At 43.5% G+C, this 17,107-nt stretch overlaps 1 protein-coding gene across 2 annotated transcripts in view; it reads right to left on the bottom strand.

Annotated features, from left to right (window-relative positions):
* Positions 1-13,723, bottom strand: part of ANKRD6 (ankyrin repeat domain 6) — a 130,479-nt gene extending 116,756 nt beyond the window's left edge. For both annotated transcript variants that reach the window (XM_054995699.1, XM_054995700.1), the window contains exon 1: positions 13,525-13,723. The gene's annotated coding sequence lies outside the window, so the exon portion shown is untranslated. The remainder of the gene's footprint in view (positions 1-13,524) is intronic.
* Between the last annotated feature and the right edge of the window lie 3,384 nt (positions 13,724-17,107).

Genomic DNA, 17,107 nt, shown 5'->3' with positions numbered 1-17,107 from the left:
ACCACATTTTCTGCTCCCACTGAAGTGAAAAATTTCACATCATCATCAGTAATCTCTAGAGAGGTGCCATTACACATTATGGGATAATATATAACATAGGAAAGGCTTCATTTGTTTCCAGTGGCAGCAGGGAGATTCTGGTGGGGATGTGGGCATAAAATGTCTCATTGTAAGATGTTAGTATTGTAACATCCATTAGGAATTTACTAAAGAATGTTAATTTCAAATACTGTTAATTCTTCATTTCTCTTTCCTAACCACGCTTTTCTACATTCTTTTCCTTTATACCAGAAACTACCTTCTGTCCTCTTAAATGGTAACTAATGGCATTCCAAACAGCACTATTTGTGGTTGAACTTCTTCTAGGCATCCTCTCTTTGATACCTGTTACCACTGTTATACATGGCTTTTTTCCGTCTTACATATAAAAGTTATATGACCATATGAAACTGCCTTTTCCATAGCCAAGACTGCTGAACCATCTTGCTCAGTATTGCCTACTCTGAGTGGCAAAAGTTTTCCAAAGTCTCAGGAGGAGAAAGATCTTTCTCAACACCCAGTACCTAAGACCCTTTAAGAGAAGATGCCAGGGACTGATCTTGGACTTTCTGCATGCAAAGCATTTGCTATACACCACTGAACCACACACCCCACACCTTGCATAATAGAAAATTTAAATAGTTTAAATACCAGAGCTTCATGCTGAATGATTTCTTTATGCCAGGAACCACATGTTTTTATGAGCGTGTATTTAAATTCTGGCTATATTGTTATATTTGTAATCCATACTTTTATGACTACATAAACATTTTTTCATTAAGCAACTAAGACTGTAAATCCTATGCATATTTACTTGGAAGTTGCACAGGTAGACTTGGGCTAAAGTATTTGCCCTTGATTTTACTGACCATAGAAAAGCAAAATGTGGCAGAACCACCTCCTATGTGCAAATATTATGGCACATGCCTGGCTTCCCAAAACTAGCTATGAGTCCACTGTGGACTATTTGGAACCAAGCGTAATTCAACCCAAACAACTCTACTCTTGGTATGTGCAGCCTGGCCCACCTTATAAAACTGTAGCTATCCATTTATGACATTCCTAGCCCACTTTTCTCCCTCCAGGGACTCAAGGAAGATTGCAGTGTTGGTTTAAAAAAACAACAACAGATAATGACAATACTTCACAGCAGTCAGAGATACTGATAGGTTCAGAAAGCACAATGCACAAAGCAGGGACTGCTACAGAAAACACTCTACCACAAAGGAGTGTGTTGAGTTGTTTAAACAGTGAAGAGTGTAAGTATTTTCCAGTATTTATTTACTTTATGTATAGTCTGGCATTCTTGCTGAGATTCAAGGAAGGTTATAACAACATTACACGTATAGATACATAAATGCAATCAGACAGCATGATATCCAATAAACAATGCAAAATTAGAAGACAATGCAAACAAAAAAACATCTAAGAAATGATATCCCCTATTCAATACAAAAAATTGAAGTAGAAAATGCAGTAAGAGCAAGGCAATATATACAATGAACAGTGCAATAAGCTACAATTCTACTCCCTTATAATAGTGTGCTCCCAACGATTCAGTTATATTGCAGCCTTATTCCATTTATAAGAATGCCCTCCTGGGCATTTCTGTTTTACACATTCTGTGAAATGATAGAGGTGTGGAGGCCTTTCTGACCTCCTCAGGCAAGTCATTCCAAGAATGCACAGGTACAGGAAGCTGTTTATTCTACTCATTTGCAAATCTCTCAGAGGAGCAAAGCTGTCAGGGAGAAACACACCAAGAGAGGCAGTCCAGCAGATATGTGGGTCCAAGGCCATGAAGGGCTTTGCAAGCAATAACCAGTACCTTGAACGGAACCCAGCAACCAATAGTGCAACTTGCAGAATATGAATAATATGCATTCTCTGCCTAGTTCACAATAGTAATCAAGATGCAGTATTTTGTACCAACTGGAATTTCCAACTAGACTCTTTGCCATTTTGCTACTACAGACTAACATGGCTAGGGGCAGCGCCATGGTTTCTGGTGCCCGCGGCTGCCCCTACGGGCGCGCGACCCCCAGACTGTGTGATGACATCACTGCATGACGACATCATCACACAGCAAGCCGGCCCCATTGGCCGGTGGGTGGCTGAGATGGCACGCGGAGGCTGCCTGTGCTCCCAGTCGGGCACAGCGGGTGGCTGGGGAGGTTACGCACGCTGCCCCAGACACCTGCTGTGCCTGGCCCACAGCTGCTGCGCCCGGCCAGGGGTGTGTGTTGGTGGCAGCGGCAGTGACAGCGGCGCGGGACTGGCCGGCTGCAGCAGCTGCGGGCCAGGCACGCCAGCTTCATGGAGCGTGCCTCTGCCCCTGGCACCCCCTCCGGCGCCCCCCTCGGCACCTCAGCACCCACCTCACTGCCTCAATGGTGGGGCCAGCCCTGAACATGGCTAACTCCTCTGCAACTAGACTCCGAAAGCAATCCTAAGCACATCTACTCAGAATCCTTCTCAGGTCTATTCAATGGGTCTTACTCCCAGGAAAGTATTCTTAAGACTGCACTGTTAGAAAGCAAAAGCATGCAGAGTGCATTATAATAGTCCAGACTATTGCCATGGCATATACCTACACGGCTGAGTCAAGGCAGGAATCCCTCTCCCAGGCATTTTTGCAACTGCATTAACTTGCTTCTCCAGCATGATAGCCAATAAACAATGCAAAATTAGAAGACAATGCAAACAAAAAAATTTAAGAAACGGTATCTCCTACACATAATAAAAAAATTGAAGTAGAAAATGCAACAATATGAGCAACACTTAGGCTCGTAAATGTCAGTAAGGGGCATTTAAACCTCATTGGAAGCGCAGTGTCCTTCAAGATCTCAGTTTTCTCAACCAGCATCAACCTCTGTCTTGTCAAGATTCAGTTTCAAAACACTTACTCTAGCCATTTAACCACAGCAAACAGCCAATGGTTCAGGCCCTCTATAGCATCATTGGACAACCTGGATAAAGAAATATAGAGGTGGATGTCAATTAGCATATTGTTGACAGCCTATTCCAAAACAATTAATGATTTCTTCTACAAGTTTTAGGAGGTAAGATTGAACCTTGTGGACAAGTCCCACACTGATGGTAAGTGGTCTTCATCACAACCCCCCGAGGGTCAAATTAAATGTTACATTTTTTTAAAGGATTATAGAATCATAGGGTTGGAAGGGACCTCTAGGCTCATCTAGTCCAATCCCCTGCACAATGCAGGAAATTCACAGTTACCTCCCCCACACCCGCCCGCTCCAGCCCAGTCCGGATTCCTTGGTCTTAACTCTCCCCACAGCTCACAGCAGCTGCAGGAACTGTCTGTTTTAAAATAAAGGACAGGCCAATTGAGCTAGGAGCTGTGGGGGAGGGGCTCTTGCCTTCCTCTCTGCACTTATCCCAACTCAAAACAGTGCTGAGCTATTATTTCCCCCTTTGGGCTGTTTCACATGCAGTATTCTGTCCATGTGGAACAGACAAAAGGAGTGAAATAACTTTTAAAAAATGTAACCTTTTTGGCTCAGAGTCCAGTCCATAAGGTATGATTTAAACCAATCCAAAGCACATACTCTTTCTATCTCCAAACAACTCAAAGATGGTTGTTGGGGGTTTTCCGGGCTGTATTGCCGTGGTCTTGGCATTGTAGTTCCTGACGTTTCGCCAGCAGCTGTGGCTGGCATCTTCAGAGGTGTAGCACCAAAAGACAGAGATCTCTCAGTGTCTCTCAGTGACACTGAGAGATCTCTGTCTTTTGGTGCTACACCTCTGAAGATGCCAGCCACAGCTGCTGGCGAAACGTCAGGAACTACAATGCCAAGACCACGGCAATACAGCCCGGAAAACCCCCAACAACCATCGTTCTCCGGCCGTGAAAGCCTTCGACAATACAACTCAAAGATGGCACAACTACAATATCAAAGACTGCTAATAAATCTTGTAAGAGCAACCAAGAGGTATAGCCTTTGTCTACATTCAAACAGAGATCATCCACTAAAGCCACCACTCTCTATCTCTCCTGGCCTGAAACCAGACTGAAACAGACACAGAGCAGATGAATCACCGAAAAGACCTGAAGTTATTCTGCAGCCATTGTCTTAACTGCCTTGCCCAGAAACAGCAATGTAGAATCTGGACAATCATTGGCCATAATATTCTTCTCTAGTGAATTTTTTTAAAGGTAGCAGATGGGTAACTGCCTCTTTTAATGAAAAGGAAAGGTGCCCCAAGCCAGTGATTGATTTATGATGTAGGAAAGAGCAAGAGTCCAGTAGCACCTATAAGACTAACAAAATTTGTCATAGGGTATGAGCTTTTGTGAGTCACAACTCATTTCTTCAGATACAGCTAGAATGTGAGTCCATCTGTCCTTCTATCTTGGAGAATGGAGTCATTACAGAAGCCACATGATAACAGGTGGTGAATGGCAATGGCAGGCATGACTGAATAGGGTGAGTACGCAGAGGAGTAGTGGGTATGGAGAAATCATCATTGGTAATGAGACAGGAAGCCTATGTCTTGATTCAGTCCAGGTGGATGCCTTGTCTTGAGCTTCGTTATCAGTTGCAATTCAGCAGTCTCTCTAATCTCACTTTGAAATTCCTCTGCCAGATTGTCTTGATTTATGGTGGACATCAGAAACTCTGGTGACCCTCACACATTCTAAGATCCTGTTCATATCCTTTATAATAACAGGATTAATATGATCCATAAAAGTACTAGATGGTACACTGGACATTTCTACCATCTCAGCTATATTACAACCAGCATTAAAATCAGAACATATTTGAATAATTTTTATCGGCAAAAAAACTCCAAACAAGTGTCACAGCTAACCACCAGATCCTGAGAATTTAAAGACTCAGACTTAGTAGTCAATAAGGGTGAAAAGAGTTTAAACAACTGAGCTGGCCATGAATTGGCTTATGCAATGGTAGCAGAGAAGTATGATTTCCATATATCTCCCAGATGAAGAGGTTTGGATCACCTAGCTCCATCATAAACCAAGGCACTGCATTATGCCTCAAGGACGGGGGGGGGGGGGGAGCAACCATGTGCACAGAAAAAAGGGTATCATTCGGATCCAGGTATCCAGAATACCATATATATTTGGAATTCTTGATATTTGGGTCCAAAAATAGAGATTTATTATTTGGATCTTGGTTTTATTTGGCAATCCAAATACATTCAGCTCGGCTATTCCCATGGCAGAACCTACTGGAGGGGCGTTTTTTGTGCAAACTCCACCAAAATAAAAAAGAACTTAATACTTCTTGTCCACTACAGACTCTCAAAGTTTCAAGCAGATTGGACCAAAGGATCCAATTTTGTGGGCCCATTTTCTATAGGGACAAAATTCCAAGTCTTTCCAGGGCAAAGAAAACTTAACTAAACACACGTGCAGCCACAATGCACATTAAACCAACAAAGCTCAACAGAACCTACACCAAACCAAAGAATCCCAGCAGACCCAAAATGAAGAAAGGGACACTACTGCTAGCCCAACAGAACTGTGTCACTTATAGAAACCAGGCAGAATCCACAGCCAATATGATAACATCAAAGAACAAAACCAAGTACCAACACCTCAACTGCACAGCAGCAGAAGCACAAACCTGGCACAAGCAGAGTCAGTGACCTGGCAACGGCAAGAAGGAACACACACACACACACAAAACCAGTAATTTGGTATAATATCCTTCTACCAAGGAAAGCCTCACAAAGTGAGGGCGGGTAGTTTTGGGTGACCCAAGTTCTCCTTCCTGTACAATCTGCAGTACAGACTACACTGTCACTCAATGGCCCAGAAGAGCCTCCAGACAGAGCTGCAGCAGCTGCCCCTCATCACCAGGCTCCTGTTCCCTCCCACCCACCCCTGTGAAGAAGAAAGTGAACTGTACACAAGAACAACACAACAGGATTCACTAGCTAATTGTTGTGGCTCTAACCTGGAGATGGAAATACATTCTCTAATTAAAAGGTCTTATTTAGATTATGTTATTATTCACTCTAGCAAGAAGCTTAATTCCTCTTAAGACTCAAGAAACCCCCTTCTTGAAACTCAGAGACCTGCACATGTCAGCCTATGGCTACAAACACTACTTTTCTAAACCACCTGACCTGGCTTTACTGAAGCCAAGAGACCAAGAACAAGGTGAGAAGCCTAGTTATTTTTTTTTACTATGGGCCTATTTATCTATTTGACAACAACACCCGAACCCTTCTTAATCCCTACACAAGTCTCTTTAGGGGAAAACTCAATTGGTCTCTAAGCTGAAAATTAATGTGTTTTTAACAAGATCAACACCTCACTTATGTTAAAAACCTTATTAAAAGTTTACCTAGCAACAACTAAGACCATCCCAACACAAGAGTACCCCAAAACAATAAACACGAGGGCTAAAGAGGATAAAAAATCCTAAGCCAGCCCAAACAAGGTGCCCTCAGCATGAATGTTAAAGTCCCCAGAACAACCAGTCTAGGTGTCTCCAGCACCAAACCTGACACTTCCTCTGCCAGCTCAGACAGGTCACCCAGAGGAGAATTCAATAATGTGACTGTTTTTACTTTTATATATTGTATTTTAAATTGTTTTATTGTTATTATAATGTTGTAACCAGCCCTGAGCTCCCTTGTAGAGGGGGCAGGTAAAAATTAAATTAAATTTAAATTAAATTAGGTGGCTGGTAAACAAGTAGAATGCCCACTCTGTACCTGGAACCTATCATAAGGATCAGGCAATCACACCTGGCAAAAGTTTGTACCTATAACTTGTGAAAAGGGAAAAACTCACAAACAATGATGGCCAACTCCAACCTCCACCTTTGGAGCAGGGCTGATGAAGGACCACATGACAGACAGACACACCCCATCATTTTCTTCTAACTCTGACAGCTAAAGTACACGAGACGACTTACACAAGTTTGTGCAAGTCCTAATGTCCTCTAAAGACCTCCCAAGTTTCAGGGAGACTGGACCCCAGGGGTGGGGGGGGGTGGGCAATGATCTCTGTGTTTCTGCCATGAAAATAAAAACAAATAGGGTGGCTGGGGGGCACCTTCTTTACAGGGCCATAAAATGTCTCCCATGGTCCAATCTCCCTGAAATTTGGGGATCTTTAGAGGTCAGTTATGAGTAGGATCCCTGCAAATTTGGTGAATATTGCTTGCAAAATGCCACCTCAGGACCCTACAGTGCTGCCCTAGACAGTTCCCCTAGTTTTCCCCACAGGGAATAATGGAGATTGTAGGGGTATGGGGGCATGTTCTTTGGGAGTCATTATAGTGGCCCTCTGGGGTCCAATCGCTCTGAAAATGTGGGAGCCTTTAGAGGACAGTCAGGAGTATGTCTCTGAAAATTTTGAAGATTTATTTTGCTAAATGCCACCCCCGTCCCCCTGGATAGCCCCCATAGTTTTCCCCATAGGGAATAATGGAGATTAGAGGTAGCTGGGGGCACTTTCTTTGGGGGGGGCATAAAATGGCTCCCTGAAGTTCAATCTTCATGAAACTTAGGGGGTTGTTAGAGGATAGTTAGAAGTAGGTCCCCGGCAAATTTGGTAAAACTTGGTCCAAAAATGCCCCCACAAGCCTCCAAGCCCCGAATTGCATTTCCCATTGGAAACAATGGGCACATTTTACCAAATTTGCTCTGTACTGCCGAGGAAGATTTGAGCATGCGCAAAGAGAAGGTGCATCATGGGATACCATCCCTCATCTCAGAGGAACAAGGAGGAAACCGATGCCAGTCCCTACACGGGATCAACTGCTGTGTGGCTGAAGTGTACAAGTGAAAGGAAAGTAACAGGGGAAACACATGTTAAGTGCAATCACGTTCAGCTCTGAATCTCTATACACGAAACACATTGCATGAGGATATTCAAGTGAAGGGAGATGCAGTGTTAGCTGGGAACTGTAGGGTAAAAAGACAGATCGAAAGGCTCTGTCATTTTCACCTCTCTAGAGCTGTCACAGCAAAGATTGCTCCTCAGAGGGTTTATTTCCTCTTCGCCTCGCTGAAGGCTCTGTCAATTTCCCCTCCCCTTTGGGGAGGCAAAGCGAAAATAAAGAAATCCTCTGAGGAGTGATCTTTGCCATGCTGTCTCTAGAGAGGTGAAAATGACAGCACCTTCCAACCTGTCTTTTTACACTACGATTCCCGGCTAACGTTGCATCTCCCTTCACTTGGGCATCCTCGTGTAATGCGTCTCGTTTAGAGAGACTCTCCGTCTCAGTCTCACAGACGGTCTGGAGCCAAAAGCTCCATCACTGTAATAGTCTTTAGTCTTTCTTATTATTATTCAAGTGATGTTTCTTCTATATTTGTATCTAGATGTTGATTGCACTGCATTCATGTTCGATACAGAATTTAAATTGCCAGAAACAAATCGCAGCTACAGTCTTCAAGATGATTATACTCTATTGCCAGTTTCAGGTGGGTAGCCATGTTGGTCTGCAGTAGAAGAGCAAGATTGGAGTCCTGTGGCACCTTAAAGACCCACAAGTTTCCCAAGGTATGAGCTTTCAAGGCTCTCGCTCTGGTATCTGATGAAGCGATCCTGGATTCTTGAAAGCTTATACCCTGGAAATCTTGTGGATTTTTAAGGTGCTATTGGATTCAAATCTTAGGAACAGTAAAGATATTTTAAAAAATACAAATATGACATTTGAAGGACTTGAGTTGACAATTCTTTGATAAGAAGACTGCTTAAAGCAGAGGAGAGACACATTTGGGCTGTTTCCACACAAGTTGGATAATCCACTTTCAGTACTCTTTAGTGAACATTTGAAACTGATTTTCCATGTGTGGAACAAAAAATCCACTTCAAAAGGATTGCGAAAGTGCATTGAAAGTGCATTATTCAACGTGTGTGGAAATGGCCTTGGAATCTCTGGGCAGTAACTGGTTACCAGCTATACAACATCAAATGACTCAGTAATCAGCACTCAGCCAATCTCAACCTTTAATGTTCTCTCATACATACTGCTTCAGGCAATATTAATTACTACACTTTGTAATCATGTGTAACTTTTAGCAAGACAATGAGTTTCATTATTTATACGCTTATAAAAACAGATAGTGTTTGTTAGTATTTTAATACACTTGAGGTGTCAAGTTTTGTAAAAGTGGTATTGAAAAGCTGTCACTCTGAACAGCATTAGCTGCTAAACAGGTTTCTGTTTGCAAAGCCTTCTGCTTCCCATTCAAATGTCCATTTTCTTTTTTCATAGCAATCTGTGACCATTGTTTCTCTCTTACCTGTAATGTCACTCGCTGATATTGCCCAATTACTTCAGGTATTCTGTGTTATATTCCAAAACTCCCAGAACTAACTTTTGACAGACATCTTTGATAGATGTTCATAATATTTGGGGGGAGGAAGGAATTTCCACTTGATGATGTAATTAAATATAATGCATTTTTCTTTATTATGAATTTGTTCAATTGATTAAATTGTGGCAATGACAAATAATGTACTGAAGTTTATTTCTTTGGAGTAAATCTGAATTTAGTTTAATCTGAATATAGTTGCTTTGAGGCAACCCATTCTGGAATCGCTTGCCCATCTTTGCATTATTGAATTGCTATTTTTAAATGGAGTGATTGACATTTCAAAACAAGGATTGCTATATGAAGATAATAACCTTACAGGGACATCAGTGACAGTTCATTATATTTGACAAGCTATTAGCAAGAGTGCGAAAGCAATTACACTTCTCAGGAACCAATCATCATCTGTACAAAATAAAGTGAATCAGAACACCAGATGTCTCAAGAAGACCTTACTGGAATGTGAAGGTTTGTAATCTCTTGTGGTTGTGTTCAGGCAAGGACTGTGGCTCTTTCCTGCTTTCCCTTTCACCCAGCAGTCTCCGATCCTGCGGAAAGTTGATTCCCAGGGTCATGTGACCTGCATGGGGCAATAAGCGTGTGAGTCAGAGCCAAGCTACAAGTGACGCCTGACACAGGTTGGACACTTGTCAGCTTCCCTCAAGTTTTGATGGGAAATGTAGGCGTCCTGATCTTACAGCTTGGCTCTCCATTTAATTGAAGTTTACAGAAACCCCCACAAACACACTCAGTGGAGGGGAAGGGGGGGCGCCCGGTAAGAGTCCAATGCCTGCACTCCCTCCCATAGACTGCCGCTCTGTAAACTTCAATTAAATGGAGAGCCAAGCTGCAAGACCAGAACGCCTACATTTCCCATCAAAACTTGAGGGAAGCTGACAAGTGTCCAACCTGTTTCAGGCGTCTCTTGTAGCTTGGCTCTCAGTGGGCTGCATTGAGAAGGGAAAAGGAGGTGAAATCAGTCCTTCTTCCCTCTTCCATCAATGCAACTCCAGTGACAGAAGAAGGAAGAGCAATTTCACTCCCTCTTTAGTTCACCAAAACACATGGCTATTACTCCATGCTGGTCCTGTGGCCCAAAGATCAATTTTCCAAGTAGCAGAAGGGATTGCTGGGGAATGGGATTTAGGGCTGCCAACTCTGGCTTAGGAAATTCCTGGAATTTGAGGAAAGAGTGTGGGGAGGATAGAGTTGGGGGGGGGAGCTCAGCATGGACGTGATGCCATGGAGTCCACTCTCTGAAGCTGCCATTTGCTTCAGGGAAACTGGTCTCTGCAGTCTGGAGATCAGCTATAATTCCAGGAAAATTCAAGGCCCTACCTCAAGGTTGGTAACCCTATGTGAAATGCAGGATGGGGCTGAAGCCATCAGCACTCCTGCTGACAAATCACTGGATACAATCCTTGCAAGTAAACTACACAAAGCCAACATCCTGTGTTTGTAGGGAGCTTTGGTAGGCTTCCCAGTTGCTTGCCAGTAATGAGCCATATCCTGGGGGGTTGCTTCGCTGCTCGCCAGTCGCTGGCGACTGGCAGGAGGTGGCAAACAACCCCCCCACACACACACGGTGACCGCCTGCCACCAACAGGCAACCCAGGAAAGTGTGCCAAATGGACCAGAATTGGCCCCATGCAAAGCACGGGAGCATGCCAGTAGCAGACATGACGGCATCACTTTCTGGAAGTTATATCATCGCACCTCGCATGAGGAAACTACTCCAGGTAAATTCCGGTTCCCTCCCTCCTTCTAGGTGAGTATAGGGACCTGGGAACCCTAAAATTTGGTCAAACACATTACATTATCTTCATCTTTTACTTATTGCTTACAAGAACTGGTTTATGCACTCCAGCAGTTTAGCCATATCTGAAATGTATACAATATGCATGAAAAATATATTTCACATAAAAACAAGAGATAAGTTTAAGTGCGTTAAAATACCCAAAGACTGTTCACCAACAAGGAACACTTTACACCAGAGTTATCATCTACAGGACAGGTCCAGCAGGGAGGGACTAAAAAAACCACTGGTTGTCACCTTCCTGTCACAGCGAAACATCTAGAACAAATTATCAGGGATCTACATACACCCTTTCTTAGAAGAAAATTCTTCTTCCTCAGAGGCTTAGGGAAGGAATAAGGGAGTCCTTGCTTACAGACAGACTCATCCAAGTCCAAAGCAGATGTTCAGCAGTAACAATGCACTACACAAAGGATACACGAACCCTGGTCCCAACCTCAGTTCCACCATATCTACTCAGGTGGCACTATCAAAGGACCCGTCAACATTAGCACAGCATCATTTAGCTGCATATCTCCTAATGTGATGCATCACAAGCCAGCAATGCCTTCTGCCCTTTACAAATTCAACAATCTCTGTGCAAGAGACTACACAGACAAGAGTCACTCATTTAAAATAGAGACACTTAAAAATCAATGGAGGAGCATTTCAATTTTTCTGGAATGTCAGCGATTGACTTTAAAGTTGTAGTACTTTGGTAGAAGAGTTTCAAAGCAAAAATTCAGCAAGAAGCTGAGGAATTGCATATCCACATGCAGACCTGAGACCATCAGGCTTGCTGAGAAGGAACTAGGGGTGTTGAGCTCCCTACAAAAATTCTTCCTGGAAGTATCACTCCAAAAAGGAATTGTCACTCTTCACAGATCTATGTACATTATTCAGATTAATCCTACTTGGCTAATGGATCTTGTTTTCATCTGCAGCATCATGTATTGGTTAGAATGTCAGACTAGGATCAGAGAGACTCAGGTTCAAATCCCCACTCTATCCTGGAAGTTCACTGGAAGCCAAACTACACAATACAGCATCCCTGGCTCCACCATGGGAACACTGTGCCATTTTAAAACCATTTTTTAAAACTTTGAGAATCACCATGGGGCCCCAATCCTAACAGAGACTACAATGTGTCTGTGGCGGGGTGGGGGGAATGAGAGGCTGCCCCATGCACTGTTTTCAGCAGTTTGTCCTTGTACAAATCCTGTCCATTTCTAATGGCCTACACAGGGCTATGACTGTATCAGTTAATGGATGAAGGGTTGCCAGGTCCAAGTTGGGAAATTCCTGGAGATTTTGGGGGTGGGTGGGTGGCTGGGTGGGTGGAGCCTGGAGAGAACAGGGTTTGGGGAGAGGAGGGGCCTCAGTGGGGTATAATGACATAGAGTTCACCTTTCAGAGCAGCCATTTTCTCCAGGAGAACTGGTTTCTGTTGCCTGGAGATCAATTGTAATTCCAGATCTCCAGCTACCAGCTGGAGGCTGCCAACCCTACATCATACATTTGGCTCAGACCTGGAAGGAACTCACATGTCTGCCAGGAAACCACATGTTGCACAGGCACACCTCACACCCCAACTACCTGTTGTTTCTCCTTGGTGAGGGGGAGGTGCATTCTTTCCATGATCAGGATCTCTCTTATCTTCATTGCTACCTCAGATGAACTAGGACTGAGCCTTGGCATTTCAAACAGCAAGGGGAAGAGTGGGCAGATGTCTTTTTCAGATAACAGCTCCCCCCCCCCCCCGTAAAAATAAGGCCTTGTAAGCTAGATTCCTAAGCAGTCTGGGAGCCACCTGTAATGGGAGGAAAATCTGCCATTAGACTCATTAAAGATGATGAGCCATGAGAAGGGAGAGTGGGGGCCTTGAAAAGTTCCCCATGAACAGTTAGCACTTAGAGACCGGGCAAAATAGGCGCTATGGTGAACTGTAATCCTAATATTTATAGTAGTTATGTGTAAATTTGCATCAACGCATCTAAATCGGCACCCACAAATTTCGTCTTCTTTTGTCCTTGTTTTTGATCCTCGGGAGATGACCACCCTAGGCGAAGTCCTGGTTTGGATTATAGCCTTGGAAACCTGAGATGGGGGGGTTGAGAAAGAAGCAGCGCCGCAGGCTCACAAAACAACGCCCCCACCCCGAGGAAGAAGCTCCTTGTAGGAAACTGCTATATTAAACCTCCCGTTTTCTGCTTGTTTACAATACGCGGGCAAATGCAAGAGGCTGCGATTAGTATGCCGAGTCTCACACACCCTCTTTCTCGGCGCCTCTTTAAGAACAGATCTCCCCTCTCATTTATAACAAAAAAGGGGGTTTTTTTGCTTAAAAAGCAGTGTCCTACCTTCTCTTTTCTGTCTGAGAGCGCCCCGCTACACACATCCCACACTCAGAAGACGAATAAGCCGTGCGACCGATGGCTTAGACCAGAGGGAAGATCAGGGCTGGTGGGGGGAAGGGGGCCTATGCCGCTCAAGCTACCCCCGTAGATGCGTCCAGTTTGGTCCTTGCTCCACCCTCGGTTAAAGGTTTGCAAAGTTACGGCAAATTCTTGACCCTATTCACTCCGCAGGTAACTTTGCCGTGGGGGGGAGGGTGCTTGTAACCCGCTGTGACACCGCCATCTAGCGGCCCTATCTGGATATACCAAAGGTAGCTGAGATGTCGCTCAGAGACGGAAGTCAACAAGTTGGGATTGACGGGGGGGGGGGGTGACATCTAGCGACAGCAGCAGGAAAGATACAGGAAAGTTGCGATATTACTGTTCCTTATGTGGGTGTCGTGAAGCCTGGTTCACAGGTGCAGGGGAATGAAATGGTAAAAACCTACACCACAGCAGGCTGCAGTTGGCGGAACTTAGAACATGTTGGAACGCTCCCCTATCTCCCCTGCAAATAGGAAATCAGCACAACACGCAAAGAGAGGAACATAAGACCCTTCTCCTTAACTATTTAGTTTCCAGGGAATTTTAATGCAAAGTAACATTCAATACTGGCATTTCCTATCTGGAAGTTCTACAAAACAAGACAGAAGCATGCAGAAAAGGAAGTGGGAATACAAAGGACTATGAGAAAGTGGTAGGTGAGGCAGCAGATAGGAGAGAAATAAAGGGAGTGAAGGCCTAAAAGAGGATGATACAACAAACGGGTCAGAATATGGGACAAAGCTAACTGGGAAAAGGGATGGTAAACTGGGACTGACACTCACCATCCACATGCTTACATGCCACTTATTAGAAGTAAACCAAAATGGGACATTTGTGCTTTTCTCCATCAAAATGCGGGGATTCAATACATACCCTGAAATTCAGGAATTTTCAGGCAATCTAGAAAACTAATTTTTCATACACCCATAGCCCAAGACCTACTGTTTACTCGACAAAACAGACGTTTCTCTCCCAACTGCCAAAACCAGGGAGTCTGAAATTTCCTTCACAACAGAAGGCAGCATTCCCGCATTATATTGCAGCCCAGCTGCATGTGACACAGAATGTAGAGCCGAGGAAATTTCATGACCTTTTCATACTTGAATTTTGGGGGAAAGGAGCACTCCTAGTTACTGAAAGAACCATACATCTAAGCTTGCAGAATGTAGTACGTCTATAATATAAAGATTCTCAGGCATGAGTGACTGAGAAAAATACTGACATTGTTAGGATATTTTCCAATAACCAATACTCCTAAAATTGAGTGAACACATAGACTCTAAGGCAGGGTTCCCCAACCATTTTGAGCCTGTGGGCATATTTGCAATTCTGACACAAATGCGGTGGGCGCAGCAACAAAATGGCTGTCACAAAATGGTTGCTGCAGGAGATGGAGCCAGCCACAAAATGACTGCTACAGCTTACTTTCAGTCAGTGGCCTATCAGAAGCCATGCTTGGCAAAAGCCCTACTTGGCCACACCCACTTTCTAAAAAACACTTGGCAGGCACTAGGAAAGGTGTTGGCACAGGTACAATTGTGCCCACGGGCACCATGTTGAGGACCCTTGCTCTAAAGCAACACAATGTCTAGCAAAAGCAGAAAACAGGACATTTATATACCTCTCCCTCAAAATGGGGGAACCAACGTGTACCCCCCAAATGTATAAACTGCCCCAAAAACTGAACCTTGACACATACATAGCTCAGGATGTGTGCTAATCACTTTAAAAGTCTGCAAACGAGAGATTTTTAATCCTTTTACGGAATGAAAGAGATGTATATCCAAATTTACAGTAGTTCCAGGTAATTCTAAAATGTGAAATCAAGTACATAATGTAACCCGAAGCACACACATTGCTAGAAAAGGTTTTGTACTTAGGCATCAATAGGAGGGCAGTGAAGATTACCTCATAATAGAATCTAACATTCAACCCCAGAGAAAACTAAATTGCACTTGACTGGAATGTTGGGTGTGACAGCCCTCTTGCCTTTCACATATTTCAGTCAGTAATATGAGGGAGGAAGAATATCAACAGAAGCTAGAAGTGTGTATCTATTAATGCAGAACAAAAGCTTTATCTCTGTGTATACACATGCATGCACATGTCTGTCTTTTAGACTGCATATACAATTATACAGATACCTTAAGTCGCCCCTTGGAAGGCAGTGCAGGATATAAATCTTAAAAGAAAACAAAATAAATAAATCAATAAGCCCTAACTTTTAAATGAGCATGGAACTGCCAGGTATTAAAAAATAAAACCTGAAGCTATCTTCAAAATTATTGCCAAAAAAGGAATAACATTAATTCCTAGAAATTTATTTATTTACTTACTGCATTGAAACCCCACCTTTCTCCCCAATGGAGACCCAAAAGCTGCTTATATCCTCATCTTCGTTTTATCCTCATAACAACCCTGTGAAGTGGGTTAGAATGAGTGTGTGTGACTGGTTCAAGGTTACACAGCAAGCTTCCTTGCCAGAATGGAGATCAAAACCTGGGTTTCCCAGATCCTAGTCTGAAACTCTTTACTACATCATGCTGTAAAACCTAGTTTATTAAATCTAGACAATTACTGCTATTGTTGGCAGTGTCCGTACTTTCTTGATGTGAATTGCTCATAATTACATTTCACCCTGTACTTCCAGCATTTCACAGGCCCTCAACCCTGCTGTTATATTGCTCATACTCATAAAGCATGGTGAAAGCCACCGTAGTTGGTTAGTGTCGGACTAGGATCTGGGAGAATCCCACTCTGCCATGGAAGCTTGGGCCAGTCACACACACTCTGCCTAGCTACCTCACAGGGTTGTTGTGAGGATAAGATGGAGGAGAGGAGAAAGATGTAAACTGCTTTGCCTCCCCACTGAGGAGAAAGGCAGGCTATAAATGAAGTAAACAAACAGAAATACCTTTCTAGTGAGGACTCACTGCATTGCATCTGAGGAAGTAAGCTCTACAGTCTAGACTATAAAAGCTTATGTTGGAATAACTCTTCTCATGTGAAATATTATGTCTACTAAATCTGTGTCCAGGTGGGTGTAGCCCCACTGAATAAAGTGGGACTTGCTGCTGAATAAATATAAATATGTTTGCAGTGTAAATGGTGTTAAGAGCCTCCCTCCTTCCAGCTTCCATTAATGGGACCATAAAAGGGCAAAAAAAAGCAAGCCCCCTTTGATCATGCCTGGATCCATTCCAGCTGGATCCCCACCTCTCCAATGAACATGGGTATTTAATTTTATTTTGTATTTATTCCTGTTTGAGCTGCTTTGTGAATCAATGTTGGCTGAAAATCTGGATAAAAATACACTTAAATGAGAAATTGAAGGCTCTGAAATCTGTCCAGAATATTCCACCTGTTGATACGCTTGCAGGTTGACTATACTTAGGGACTGGCTCTTTGTGCCTGTTGAAATACTAGGGTGATGTAACAAGAGAGAGGGCTCCCAAAGCTTTAATAATTGCGTAGGAGGAGGAATTTAGGTCGGCCTGCAGCT

This window comes from Eublepharis macularius, chromosome 1 (assembly GCF_028583425.1).
Source record: "Eublepharis macularius isolate TG4126 chromosome 1, MPM_Emac_v1.0, whole genome shotgun sequence".
NCBI lineage: Eukaryota > Metazoa > Chordata > Lepidosauria > Squamata > Eublepharidae > Eublepharis > Eublepharis macularius.
The sequence above is the reverse complement of the archived record's forward strand: the minus strand, read 5'-3'. Positions and strand labels throughout refer to the sequence as shown.